The 15,082-nt window shown below is 40.8% G+C and overlaps 1 protein-coding gene across 4 annotated transcripts in view; it reads left to right on the top strand.

Moving 5' to 3' along the window:
- LOC120413774 (serine/threonine-protein kinase Pak) overlaps window positions 1–15,082 on the top strand; it is a 108,932-nt gene that overhangs the window by 34,030 nt on the left and 59,820 nt on the right. The window contains exon 1 of one of the 4 annotated variants that reach the window (XM_052709351.1): window positions 4,224–4,382. The exons of the other annotated variants lie outside the window; for them this stretch is intronic. The gene's annotated coding sequence lies outside the window, so the exon portion shown is untranslated. Of the gene's footprint in view, window positions 1–4,223; window positions 4,383–15,082 lie in introns of those variants that run through there. 4 annotated transcript variants of the gene reach the window in all.

Below are 15,082 nucleotides of genomic sequence, written 5' to 3'. Positions count from 1 at the left end.
ACATTTTATTCGCATAACAGTTTTTTGTAGCTTAACAAAACAATTGCCAATTTGCCCGTTGGCCAATTTATTCACGACACATTCCTCTTGTCACGTTTCGCACGATCCCGGCGCTCCTATCGAGAGGGGGTGTCCGTCCACACGACACGGTGATCGCCACCCGCAAGAGTAAATCACATTATCTCCACCAAAAGAGACGCGGACACTCTCGATAGCTAGGGCAAGGTGTTTAAATTTGAACAATAGAAGACATTTTTTCAAATGCTCAATTTTGCTTTTATTTCAAACAATTAAATTATAGTCTAAATAGTTTCAAAATAATTTTCTTCGAAAATTGTTACAAAAAAGTAAAATTACCCTAGCTTAATTTCTCTTTTTTCACCGCCGGAGATCGTGGCAGTCAGTGTGTCGTTCGTTCAAATTCTATGATTTATGACCCCTGACGATGTTTAACCGGAGTCTGTGGCGATAGCCGTATCAACAATAACAGCGCTTAGGCGCTGTGACAAGATTTAAAGTTGAGAGGAAAGTCGTGTGCGCGTAATCTGTAGTTTATTGTGCAATTCATTTGAATTTGAAGACCAGTTTTCTGCATTTTTACATTGCCAAATCAAATTTTGATATTTAAAAATTCAGACAAAATTCAATCTAATCTAACCTAACACAAACGCAGCCATTCCGATGAAAGCATGCTGGAAAGTCTTGTGATTAGATTACGCCCCAAACTCTTGTCATTATTATCCTTTTCACAGAATCTACAGGAGAAGAAGGATACGTGCACATACCGTACCAAACGCTCCGATTTATGATTGCATTTAAAATCAGACAAAATTCAACTAAAAAAACAAATTGAAACTTTCCTAGAAATCCAACAAAGTTCACCCCATACGGAAACTCCTGGAAGTTTAAGTCAGAAGAAAGAAGATTGCTTTCGTTGCTGTTCCGTCCGCTGGACCACCGAAATTGATCCGACCTGCCCAACCTAGAGCATTAGAGGCCTGCGGAGTTGGGAGAGCATCAAAAAGGTTAAAATGGTTCTCTCTTGTGGAAGCCAAAGCTTGCGAACGACAGTGGGGTACGAAATTGTAAAGATAGTTTTCATAACCTTTGAGAATTATGGACAAAAATTCTAAACAATCTTTACGGTAACTATTAGAACGGTTTTTTAAAATTTTTACTAACAGTTTTTTTGTCGAGTGCCTACCAGTTTATTTATTTACAAAACGTCCATTAACTCTCAATTGTCACAATTACAGGGTGTGACAAGATACCACGATCTGATCGCAACTATTTCCTCAAGAAAATCGACCACCAGTGTTGTAAATGAACGATAAAAAAACCTATCACTTGATGAATCCTGCACCATCATATCAGACAGTATAGCGACCGTCACTATCGCTTGAGAGTTCTCTTCTTTTATCTCGTGATTTCTAGCAAGAGCATTATCTTTCTATCACCCCTCCTCTTTTCTTCGTTCGCGCACACTCGCCAAAGATTCTTTGGCGTCATCCATAAAGTACGTCACGCTCTAGGGGGGGAGGGGGGGTTGTCGCAAGCGTGACAAAGTGTGACAAGGGGGGGGAGGGGGGGTTCGTGAGACTGTGACGTCACGCAAGACTTTTTTTTAATAATGAAAATTTAGTCTTAAACTATATTTAAAAAGAAGTTTAATGTTTGATAAAGTTTACTCATAAATGAAACAAAATACAAGGCTTTAAGGTGAAACCGTTGAACATTTTTGTAGAAAATTAATCATCACTATAAAATATTGTATATTAAATTCAATTTAACGAGTTTCAGCACCAAAAGGAATCAGCATGTGTCGGTTGTTGCCTTCTTGAAGCCACTGAAGGAATTTTTGATCTAAATTAATTGTACTTCAAAAATTATATAATTTTGTGGCACAGTCATTGATGTCCTAGTTGGCAATCATTGATTAATGACGATTTCCATAACTTAACAAGGAATGGGATAATCGTTACCAAAAGGAATCAGCATGTGTAGGGCACTCTTCTTAACAACTTGTTAAAGGAATTTTGTCAAAATATTGAAAGCGACACAAAATTTATATCTTTGAAGGAAAAATCATGAAAAAGATGGAAGTCTTCACGTTAAGAAAAAGAGTTTTTGATAATAGATTTAATTTGCTTAAATTAGATTAGATTAGATTAGATAGATTTAATTTGCTTAAATCATCATATTTAAAAATCAAATTAAAAAAAAATCCAAACACAACCTTTAAAAATAAAAAAAACTTCCTCGATTGAACTCTGAATTAAATAATAATTCTACATATATAAATCGTCAAATTTTCAAAACAACCTATGAGTAATGGGCTTCCTATGCAGAAAGGACCTTTTGAAAATTTAATAAAGATTGTACAAAAAGTCATGATGGGGAGGGGGGGGGGGGTCCAACAAATTGTGACGTACTTTTCAAGGGGGGATCGGAACCAGCGTGACAAAGTGTGACATAGGGGGGAGGGGGGGTTAATTTTGGCCGATTTTAGCGTGACATACTTTATGGATGACGCCTTTTGTTTTCTCCGAAAGCCACAATAAAAGAATGTGAGAGGGGACTGGGAACCGACCAAACATTACGTCCCGTTAAATTGTGTTAGGAAAAAAAATCGTGGCTATTTCTATTGACAGGGGATGGTTGTGAATGTAGGAATGAGAGAGAAAATAGAATTTCACACGGGATAGTGTAAACACGAGATAGAGATCGTCTATTCTTGGTGCTGAGAATATCGCGACGGAAAGAAGGGCAGTGAAAGTTTGGAGATGAGATTTTGGGCATGATAATTGTAGTCGCTAAGAACTGAAAGTTTGAAATTTTGGCAACATTGCACGAGGTTAATGCGGGTTATATGTAATATCTCAGGACTAAAACCGTATTTTGTGGATCTGTGAAGGTCAAAAGGTGGGACATTGCGAGCTGCACAATATAAAATTCTTAACAAAATTGAGCCCAAAATTGACATGTGACACGATAGCACAATCACGACGAAATGTCATCTTATCGATTTCGATGTTTTACATTAGACATGGTGGACAAGCGTATTTTAATGTGCCGTACAAAAAAAGGTGGGACTTTAGGACCCTTTTTTGTGAATTATTTATATCCGTCCCAACACCTTCAACCATCACTGTGCCGAGACCACCACTCCAACTTTCGTACCAACTTCCCGCAACTCAACTCTGCGCTGCGCTGCAGCAACCTGCGACCTTCTCCGTCATCGGTCGGCGTCACTTCGGTTGAGCGCAGCGTCACTAGATACTTCTTGAACCGCGTGCGCCGCCAACGAACAACAACGCCGATGAATGAAAACACGGCAAGCTCAACTCTCATTCTCACTCTCCCTCGACTTAAACTGGCGGCGGGTCCCAGAGCTTGAAATTGAGCTCAGAAATGAGTTATGGTGGTGAGGGATTGGCGTTGCTTGCCGTAAATGTCATTTTTGACGTTTAAGAGAAAATTGCAATTTTTGCACGCAAATTGTCAATTTTTGTTTGACGTGGAGAACGGTCACGTTTAACAAACCGCTTGTTTTCATTATCAATCTGTCAAAGTTGGGCGGTAATCATTCAGACTTGATCCAACACATGTGGCAAGACTGCACAACGTCTCCATCGTCGCTCCGCGCTCCCCGTCCACCAAGTCGTGGGGTATCTCTGGTCGGCAGGTCGTCGTCTGGTCCTCCTCTCCAAAAAGGTTTTGGAGAGCCGAGGCAGCATGGCAGGGCAAAACAAAAACAGTTTGACTCACAGGTCGTCAGTTTCGGTTGCGGTGCGTCTGGGGCAGGAGGTTCACGAAGTCGCTGTTTTTTTTTTTCGCGTAGATCTCAATCGCGGGTATTGCACGAACCATACGTAACCCCCAAAGGGTCATTACGCAGTAATCGATTGGATATCGGAACAGTTCTTCACAGTGTGACAGGGGTCAGTTATCAGTTCGGAGGGGAAGTCGCTCCCCCAAAGAAGAAGACGCAGTGATGAGTGCTGCCAAGTGAGCCGAGAGAGTTGTTATTATGGTACTTCCAAGCAATAGCCGTACTGTTACGTACAGCAGCATCAGCTCAGAAGTGCGGGTTTTCTGCAGACTCCTGCTGCATGGTGTACGGCGAAGAGAGATCCCGCGGAAGATCGCGTAGCAGAGAGATTCGCGCGCGCGCAGCAGATGGTGTCAATTGCGTTAATCGATGGTGATTTATTGCGAGCTGGAGGCGAACCCCCTCGGCTCAGCTGTGCAGAGTAGTGAGTGCATGGGATGTTAAACGATCATTACGTTATAGTTAATGTGCGGGTGTCAGTTAGTAGTACAGAGTAGTGCAGCTTCTTCGGATACGGTAATTGGTGGCACTTCATTTTGGATTACACCAGGTAATTTCCACACCAGCGCAGCATTTCAGCGCAGCAACCATCTCGTCGTTGTCGTGCTGTCTTATCGAACGTGCATCTTGGGTCAAATTGAGCTATACTCCTATTTTGTGCAGCTCTCAATGCACCAACTCTATGAACTTCACAGATCCCCAAAATTCGATTTCAATACTGAGATATTCAATAAAAGCCAAAAAAAAACTCCGTATATTGTTATCGCTCTTCATATGAAAGAAGTTTCAATCTTGTCGTGCTATTTTGACACACCCTGAAAGTTGCTGTGAGTGCGACAACTGGCCAAAGGGATTTCAGGTCAAAAAGCGATTGTCACAAGTACATGCCCGACTAATTATTACTGTAATTATAACTCGGGTCTCCGGCAACCAAAGACAACCAAACTTCGGGACAATGCACAGAATGACCAAAAACGTCAATTTAAGGATAACTATGAATATTCATTTTTTTTATTTGTTACTGTTTGAAATTTATAGTTTCAGAAATTGAAATGTTTTATTCAATTTATGAAACTATATATTTCAAACAGTACAACAAACTGTTTGAAATTTATGTTTCCAATTTTCAAAAATGTTTTTAAACATAAAAATTGTATATAAAAGGTCAACATCATTTTCCAATGAGCAAATATTATTCGGCAAAGTTGTAGGCATTGATTAGGACTATTCCAAAAAAATAGGTACACGGAAAAAAATAGTGATTTTCATTGACTTTTTTTTAACAAAAAAAGAATTTCCCAAAATACTTTTTTTCTTTTCTTTTCTCTTTTTTCTTTAATTTTGATTTTTGTATTTTTTTAATCCGGCTGAAACTTTTATGGTGCCTTCGGTATGCCCTAAGAAGCCATTTTGCATCATTAGTTCGTTCATTTAATTTTCCATACAAATTTGGCAGCTGTCCATACAAAAATAATATGTGAAAATTCAAAAATCTGTATCTTTTGAAGGAATTTTTTGATCGATTTGGTGTCTTCGGCAAAAATGTAGGTATGGATATGGACTACACTGAAAAAAAGATACAAGGTAAAAAATTTTTTGGTGATTTTTAATTTCACTTTTTGTCACTAAAACTTGATTTGCAAAAAAACACTAATTTTAATTTTATTTATTTTTTGATATGTTTTAGAGGACATAAAATGCCAACTTTTCTGAAATTTCCAGAATGGGCAAAAAATCTTTGACCGAGTTATGATTTTTTTAATCAATACTGATTTTTTCAAAAAATCGAAATATTGGTCGCAAAAATTTTTCAACTTCATTTTTCGATGTAAAATTGAATTTGCAATCAAAAAGTACTTCAGTGAATTTTTGATAAAGTGTACCATTTTCAAGTTATAACCATTTTTAGATAACTTTTTTGAAAATAGTCGCAGTTTTTCATTTTTTTTTTAATTAGTGCCCATGTTTGCCCACCTTTGAAATAGTAGTTTATGCAACAAGTTGCAAAAAGAGGATTTTTTCAGCACGAGTCGTACATTTATCCAACGAGGTTCACCGAGTTGGATAAATACGAAGAGTGCTGAAAAAATCAAGTTTTGCAACGAGTTCCATACAAGAATTTTTGCAATTCCAAAAAACACACACTGAGTGAAATTTTATGTCAAATTTTCATGTATTTTGTCAATAAATCGTTTAAATCAAAAAAATGTTGAAAAGTGTTACTTTTCAAAACAAGAGCTGAAAAGTTCAACTTTTCAGCACCAATTTGAGTGCTGAAAAGTAGAACTTTTCAGCATTTATTTTGAAAAGTGTTGCTAATCGATTCTGTTATTTTTGGCACAGAAAAGTAGGCTATTTCGTCGTTCAAGAATGACAGGAAAAGTAAGTAGTTTCACGACGGAATTGCAAAAAAAATATTTATGAAAAGCTGAGAAAATTCTCTATATTTTGCTTTATTGAACTTTGTTGATACGACCCATAGTTGCTGAGATATTGCCATGCAAAGGTTTGAAAACAGGAAAATTGATGTTTTCTAAGTCTCACCCAAACAACCCACCATTTTCTAATGTCGATATCTCAGCAATTAATGGTCCGATTTACAATGTTAAAATATAAAACATTCGTGAAATTTTTCGATCTTTTCGAAAAAAATATTTTCAAAAATTTAAAATTAAGACTAACATTTGAAACGGGCGTAATATTGAAAATTTGGCCAGTTTAATTTCACGATTGTTTCATACCATATCGACATTAGAAAATTGAGGGTTGTTTAGGTGGCTCCAATCTTTCTCCAATGTTTTTTCGAAGAAATTATAAGAAATTTTCTGAAATTTTTGGAAAAAAGATTTTCGGGAATGAAAACAAAGTATACCTATTTTTCTGAACTGTCCTCTTCAATACCTATAACTTTGCCATAGGCACCAAATCAATAAAAAAATCCTTGAAAATTTACAGATTTTCGAATATTTACGCACTATTTTTGTATGAACAGCTGGCAAAATTGTATGGAGACTTTAATGGATAAACCAATGACACACCATTATTTCTTTGGTCATAGGGAAGGCCTCCGTAAAGTTTTAGCCAAATCTAAAAATATAAGTACAGTCCAGATTCGATTATCCGAAGTCAATTATCCGATGTTCGATTATCCGAAGGTTTCTATGGGACTTGGATAATCGAATCAGGAAACTTTTTTTCTTTTTCATTGTTTCAACACCGCCATATTGGGCGCCATCTTGGATTTTAAAGTTTTAAATAACTTTAACGTAGTTAAGGGGTCATACTTATGCTCGACAATAAAAAAGGTGCAGGTGGTTATGTTCTACATGACCAATATGACAAAGAACTTTGTACAAAACTCTAAAAAGTAAATCCATTTTTATTTATATTTTTAAATTCTTCGCCAATTTATTTAATCTTAAATAATTAATTCTAATTTAATATATTCAATAATTGGCACCTCTGTGGGAACAAATTGCCAAAAAACGAAAATATTGCAAAAACAAGCATGTTTTGGAAAACTCGTGAGAACCTTCCCTCAGGGCAATGGCCACTCCGGGTGTGGCCAATCCTGTCAAAATGATCATTTTCATTACCAGTTTAAAAAACCATGCATTTTGATACCCATATTGCCCAAATCTGTATGGTTCCGTAAATGTCCTTCCGGGAGAACCTTCCCTCAGGGCAATGGCCACTCCGGGTGTGGCCAATCCTGTCAAATGGCCATTTTCATTACCAGTATCAAAAACCATGAATTTTGATACCCATATTGCCCAAATCTGTATGGTTCCGTAAATGTCCTTCCGGGAGAACCTTCCCTCAGAGCAATGGCCACTCCGGGTGTGGCCAATCCTGTCAAAATGGCCATTTTCATTACCAGTATCAAAAACCATGAATTTTGATACCCATATTGCCCAAATCTGTATGGTTCCGTAAATGTCCTCCCGGGAGAACCTTCCCTCAGGGCAATGGCCACTCCGGGTGTGGCCAATCCTGTCAAAGTGGCCATTTTCATTACCAGTATAAAAAACCATAAATTTTGATACCCATATTGCCCAAATCTGTATGGTTCCGTAAATGTCCTTCCGGGAGAACCTTCCCTGAGGGCAATGGCCACTCCGGGTGTGGCCAATCCTGTCAAAATGGCCATTTTCATTACCAGTATCAAAAACCATGAATTTTGATACCCATATTGCCCAAATCTGTATGGTTCCGTAAATGTCCTCCCGGGAGAACCTTCCCTCAGGGCAATGGCCACTCCGGGTGTGGCCAATCCTGTCAAAATGGCCATTTTCATTACCAGTATCAAAAACCATAAATTTTGATACCCATATTGCCCAAATCTGTATGGTTCCGTTAATGTCCCTTCCGGGAGAACCTTCCCTCAGGGTAATGGCCACTCCGGGTGTGGCCAACCCTGTCAAAATGATCATTTTCATTACCAGTTTAAAAAACCATGCATTTTGATACCCATATTGCCCAAATCTTTATGGTTCCGTAAATGTCCTCCCGGGAGAACCTTCCCTCAGGGCAATGGCCACTCCGGGTGTGGCCAATCCTGTCAAATGGCCATTTTCATTACCAGTATCAAAAACCATGAATTTTGATACCCATATTGCCCAAATCTGTATGGTTCCGTAAATGTCCTTCCGGGAGAACCTTCCCTCAGAGCAATGGCCACTCCGGGTGTGGCCAATCCTGTCAAAATGGCCATTTTCATTACCAGTATCAAAAAACCATGAATTTTGATACCCATATTGCCCAAATCTGTATGGTTCCGTAAATGTCCTTCCGGGAGAACCTTCCCTGAGGGCAATGGCCACTCCGGGTGTGGCCAATCCTGTCAAAATGGCCATTTTCATTACCAGTATCAAAAACCATGAATTTTGATACCCATATTGCCCAAATCTGTATGGTTCCGTAAATGTCCTCCCGGGAGAACCTTCCCTCAGGGCAATGGCCACTCCGGGTGTGGCCAATCCTGTCAAAGTGGCCATTTTCATTACCAGTATCAAAAACCATGAATTTTGATACCCATATTGCCCAAATCTGTATGGTTCCGTAAATATCCTTCCGGGAGAACCTTCCCTGAGGGCAATGGCCACTCCGGGTGTGGCCAATCCTGTCAAAATGGCCATTTTCATTACCAGTATCAAAAACCATGAATTTTGATACCCATATTGCCCAAATCTGTATGGTTCCGTAAATGTCCTCCCGAGAGAACCTTCCCTCAGGGCAATGGCCACTCCGGGTGTGGCCAATCCTGTCAAAATGGCCATTTTCATTACCAGTATCAAAAACCATAAAATTTGATACCCATATTGCCCAAATCTGTATGGTTCCGTAAATGTCCCTTCCGGGAGAACCTTCCTTCAGGGCAATGGCCACTCCGGGTGTGGCCAATATCCTAAAAGTTTAGTCCCAACACCATTGCCCCAAACCATTCTGGTTTTCGGGTGACCGTTCTATCTTCATTAGAACAGGATTCCTCCCAAGTTGGTGCACAACCTGTGTCTATCAATGTGTGGATGTGTGTGTCTGAGCAATAAAATTACCACCGTGATCCGTCTTTGACGAAACCTCGGTAGGCACTGAAATTGGTCAGAGGCTATCTGTTAGCTTTAATAGTTCGCATGAAATGTGGCAACCATGGTGCAACATTCCCGCGTGACCAGGCTTGCCACAAATACAGATTTTTCAGCACAGGCCCAAAACACAAACGATTTTTTTTTACAGTTAAAATAAATTTGAGCAGTTTTTGTTAAATTGGCCAAAAAGATAAACATTGTTAGCATCTTTTGGCATGTTCAGTTTTTGGTACGAATATTATTCTTTAAAGTTATACTCGATTGAGTGTTTGGTATGTGCCAAAAAAATCTGTATTTGTGGCAAGCCTGCGCGTGACAGTTCCACGAAAGCAAGAGACAAGGCAAAATTTGCACCATGTTGCCACATTTCATGCGAACTATTTAAGCTAACAGATAGCCTCAGAAAATTTCAGTACCTTACGAGGTTTCGTCAAAGACGGATCCACGGTGGTTATTTTATTGCTCAGACACACACATCCACACATTGATAGACACAGGTTGTGCACCAACTTGGGAGGAATTCTGTTCTAATGAAGATAGAACGGTCACCCGAAAACCAGAATGATTTGGGGCAATGGTGTTGGGACTAAACTTTTAGGATATTGGCCACACCCGGAGTGGCCATGGCCCTGAGGGAAGGTTCTCCCGGGAGGACTTTTACGGGACCATACAAATTTGGGCAATATGGGTATCAAAATTCATGGTTTTTGATACTGGTAATGAAAATGGCCATTTTGGCATGATTGGCAACACCCGAAGTGGCCAGTGCCCTGGGAAAGGTTTTCCCGGGAGGACATTTATGGAACCATACAAATTGGGGCAATATGGGTATCAAAATTCATGGTTTTTGATACTGGTAATGAAAATGGCCATTTTGGCATGATTGGCAACACCCGGAGTGGCTATGGCCCTGAGGGAAGGTTCTCCCGGGAGGACATTTATGGAACCATACAAATTGAGGCAATATGGGTATCAAAATTCATGGTTTTTGATACTGCTAATGAAAATGTTCATTTTGACACGATTGGCCACACCTTCCTACGAACCTAGGAATAAACATGTGTCTTTGGTGAGGTCACCGGATTAACACTTCTTCAATTGAAATGGCCAGATTCACCGCCTGCGGTAGAAGCAGTTGAAGTTCCACGAGCCGCAGTTGATGTTCCACATTTTCCGCAGGTGAAGAATCCAACCTGAGCGGTCCCAACAAATAGAATTCAACCTCGCTTATCTACCCGACAGCGACGAAAACAAGAAGCACTACATGGACGTTTGACTTGGCGAGGATGTCAACGACTTGGCCAGGGCCACTGAAGACGAAGAGGCCGACGACCGGGTGTTGAACATCGTAGGGGGTTAGCCGGAGAAAACGAGCCAGCACTGCAATTCGATTACGCTGCCCTTGAGCTGAAACCTGAGCCACCACTGGGAGATTCACCAATGTCGCCAGTCGCGTAAACGGTTAACACCGACAATCCCCCTAGTCTCCGTTACCGGATGTGGCATTCAGCAACGATACATCCATCTCTCTGCCATTGGAGATTCGTGGCCTAATGTACTGCCTGGAACTGATGCAGATACCGGTGGAGAATTCGTTGGTCTACACGCCCCAGGAGTGCACCAATACGCCGATCAAGATTGCGCGGTATGGACGGTGGAGAATGAACATCGGAAGCGGTGGCCCTGAAAAGGCAGCCCAACTTGCAGGTCGTGTCCCACTTCATGCAAACGTTCGGCAGCATTGTCCGGCTCGCGACCCTCATTCCCGTGGTTCCCCAGCTACGAAGTGAGCGACGAATACTTTGATCATTGAAGGATGACCTGTGTGAGCTGGGCCATTTAATCGGCTTTAAATTTAGCCAGCGTTCAATCTTTTGTATTAAAATAAAAAGAAATAGCAACTTAATTTAGTTTTATGTTATAATTAAAATGTTATGAATTTGATGCCATTTGCAAAATGTCATGTCCAGTATCAAAAACCATGAATTTTGATACCCATATTGCCTCAAGTCAAATGGTTCGTTAAAGTGGAACCTTCCCCAGTGTACTGGCCGCTCCAGGCTGTGGCAAATATACTTCCAGTATGGTCCCAACTCCATTGCCCCAAATCATTCTGGTTTCTCGGTGACCGTCCTAACAATCTTCATTTTAATAGAATTCCTCCCAAGTTGGTGCAAAACCTGTGACTTTCAATGTGTGGATGTGTGTGTCTGAGCAATACAATTACCACCGTGGATCCGTCTTTGAAGAAACCTCGGTAGGCACTGAAATTGGTCAGAGGCTATCTGTTAGCTTATATAGTTCGCATGAAATGCGGCAACATGGCGCAAATTTTGCCTCGTCTCCTGCTTTCATGGAACAGTCACGAGAGAATGTTGCACCACTGTTGCCACATTTCATGCAAACTATATAAGTTAACAGATATCCTCTGACCAATTTCAGTGCCTATCGAGGTTTCGTCAAAGACGGATCCACGGTGGTTATTTTATTGCTCAAAAACACACATCCACACAATGATAGACACAGGTTGTGCACCAACTTGGCAGGAATTCTGTTCTGATGAAGATTGTTAGGACGGTCACCCGAAAACCAGAATGATTTGGGGCAATGGAGTTTGGACCATATTGGTAGGATATTGGCCACACCCGGAGTGGCCATGGCCCTGGGAAGGTTCTACCGGGGACATTTATCGAACCAAACAAATTGGGGCAGTATGGGTATCAAAATTCATGGTTTTGATACTGGTAATGAAAATGGCCATTTCTGTCAGGCCACACCCGGAGTGGCCATTGCCCTGAGGGAAGGTTCTCTCGGGAGGACATTTACGGAACCATACAAATTGAGGCAATATGGGCTTCAAAATTCATGGTTTTTTAAACAGGAAATGAAATTTTGAAAATGGCCATTTTGACAGAATTGGCCACACCCAGAGTGGCCATTGCCCTGGGGGAAGGTTCTGAAGTAGTTCCTACCGTACAATCACTCCGGGTGTGGCCAATCCTGTCAAATGGCCATTTTCATTACCAGTATCAAAAACCATGAATTTTGATACCCATATTGCCCAAATCTGTATGGTTCCGTAAATGTCCTTCCGGGAGAACCTTCCCTGAGGGCAATGGCCACTCCGGGTGTGGCCAATCCTGTCAAAATGGCCATTTTCATTACCAGTATCAACAACCATGAATTTTGATACCCATATTGCCCAAATTTGTATGGTTCCGTAAATTTTCTCCCGGGAGAACCTTCCCTCAGGGCACTGGCCACTCCGGGTGTGGCCGATACTCTACCAATTTGTTCCCAATCATTTCGGTATTCCGGTGACCGCTCTGGCAACCGTCAATAACTTTTTGGACCTCCTCTCAAGTTCGTTCACCACCTGTTTCTTTCAACGTGTGCGTGTGTGTGTGAGCAATAAAAATCCCAACGTAAGTTCTGTCTTAGATGAAAGTCTGATGGACACTAAATCCTCCAGAGGCTAACTTTTAGCTTAAATAGTTGGCACGGCATCCACGCAACAGAAACAGAATGTCACGCCGAGGGCATGCGACGGTAACGCTACATTTTCGAAAAATTTTGCATTGACACCGCAGATAGAGCTTTAAGACAAAGTCCTTTGTCAAAATTAGGCAACGAAAAATTTATTTTTTCATGATTCGATTTTCCGAAGTTTCGATTATCCGAACTGAAATTTTTCCGAGGCCTTCGGATAATCGAGTCTGACTGTAAAATCCATTTCCGGGTTTGTTGTGTGTGTTTTTTGGAATTGCTCTACTGGGCAAAAGAAACAAAAAACCCACAAAATTCGAAAAAAAATAATTGTCTATTTTATTTGTCTTTGCGGATCTAAATATTTATAAGATTATATAAGAAGTGAAAAAAATGTTTTAGGGAAGGGGGTTGGGTTCTTTACAAAAATATCAAATTCATGTAGTTCTCCTACACGCCTATAATGTTGATAACTTGAAGATGCATTCCCCATACGAAATCGAATGATATTTTGAAAATAAAATTTAAAGTTTGAAATTTGATTTTATATGTGTTTGTCCACTACCCCTCTTCCCTCTCGACCTTGAGGGGGTACGACAATATTTTTCAGCTACATAATTTAAAAACAAGGATCTTTTTGTAACTGAATTCAAAATATCAGTTTGGATAATCAAACTTCGGATAGCTGAAACTTTGGATAATTGAGGATTCAGATAATTGAGTTTGGAGTATTTAGTGGAATTATACAGTGATTTTTTGCTCAACATATTAAAATGCTGCTTGAAATTTTAATTATTATTGTTATTTTATCTATTTCAAGTTGTTTAAGCTAACGGACAAGAAGCACAATATATTTCAATTTTGCGTAAACTACATTAGTATTAGATTTAATGAGATGCAAATCTCAACTGACCATTTAATTTACACCGTTTACCTACTTCAAAGCGTTCATCCAACAAATCATTGCCGATGCCCATCAACGCGTCCGGATGCACGTCCCTGGGCACGCACGTTCGAGATCTCCTTTAATATTGATGCTGCCGCCAAACACTAGGAAGCAACTCCACCCTGCTGCTGAAGTATTGCAGAGTTCATAAATTACATGCGAACGCGCGTTCAAAAAACATCGTAAACACTTCATCTTCTCAGCTTCTCCGTCAGCTCCGTCTTTGGGAGCGCACATTCCATTCCAGCGGTGCGTTGCGAAAAAAAACCCACCTCTTGAAGAAGAAAAATCCCATCCCAAAGTCGCCGATCTTGATCTGGTCGATTCATTTCGTAATGAAAAGTAGATCGTTTTCCGTCTTTCACCACGATAAAGCGGATTGGCAAGAATTTCCCGCGCGAGCGCGAAATCGTAACGGTCGTCGACGTCGTCGTGTGGTGACTGACTGAGCGATCGCAGATGGCAGAAGCCGATGATGGCAGTAGATATCCATCTATAAGAGCTTACTACTCAGCTTACCAGGAGCCATGCTAATGTGTGGACTCCACGTCTAGCGCAGAGATTGTCCAGCCAGATCAAACATGAATTTCTGGGCACACTTTTCCTCACCGTCGTTTTTGAGTGATCGCACGTTCATTTAAGCGTAATAACATTATTGTCGTAACCCGCAGGTCTCTTGATCAGCGCTGCACTAATGTCTTGCTCACCGAGTATCGGAATCTCCAATCTCGGCAGCATTCCGGTGTACCACTTGGGGTCCAAATATTTAAGCTATGCACCCCACCTCTCCCCCTTGCTTCGGTTGGTAATCCCGTAAGTGGTTTACCCATGCCAGAAGTCGTGAGAGGAGCTTGCTTTTTGCATATCAAGGTATTGCTGCTGCATGAGGGCGGACACGGGATATGTTTGATTGGACGGTGTTGTAACGTGTGCACGAGAGTTGGCCAGCACAAGAACATACGTAAATCTGGGCTGCAAAACCTTCAAGGGAATGGTGTTGCTGCTGCTGTCTTGCAGCGACATGTTTATGGGAAGTTTGGATAAGAGTCGATCGAGGATCAGGCGGGTTGGGTAATAAATCCGTGTAGTGCGCAATCTGGATAACGGTGTTTCCCAGGTGTTGGTCGAGCATCAAGTGGTTCGGATCAGCTGAAACTTAGTTGTGGTTTGGCTTACAAAGTCAATTTGTTGTAGTGGTTGCTATTAAGGTATGACAGTGCGACACTCAAG

Source organism: Culex pipiens, chromosome 3 (genome assembly GCF_016801865.2).
Source record: "Culex pipiens pallens isolate TS chromosome 3, TS_CPP_V2, whole genome shotgun sequence".
NCBI lineage: Eukaryota > Metazoa > Arthropoda > Insecta > Diptera > Culicidae > Culex > Culex pipiens.
The sequence above is the reverse complement of the archived record's forward strand: the minus strand, read 5'-3'. Positions and strand labels throughout refer to the sequence as shown.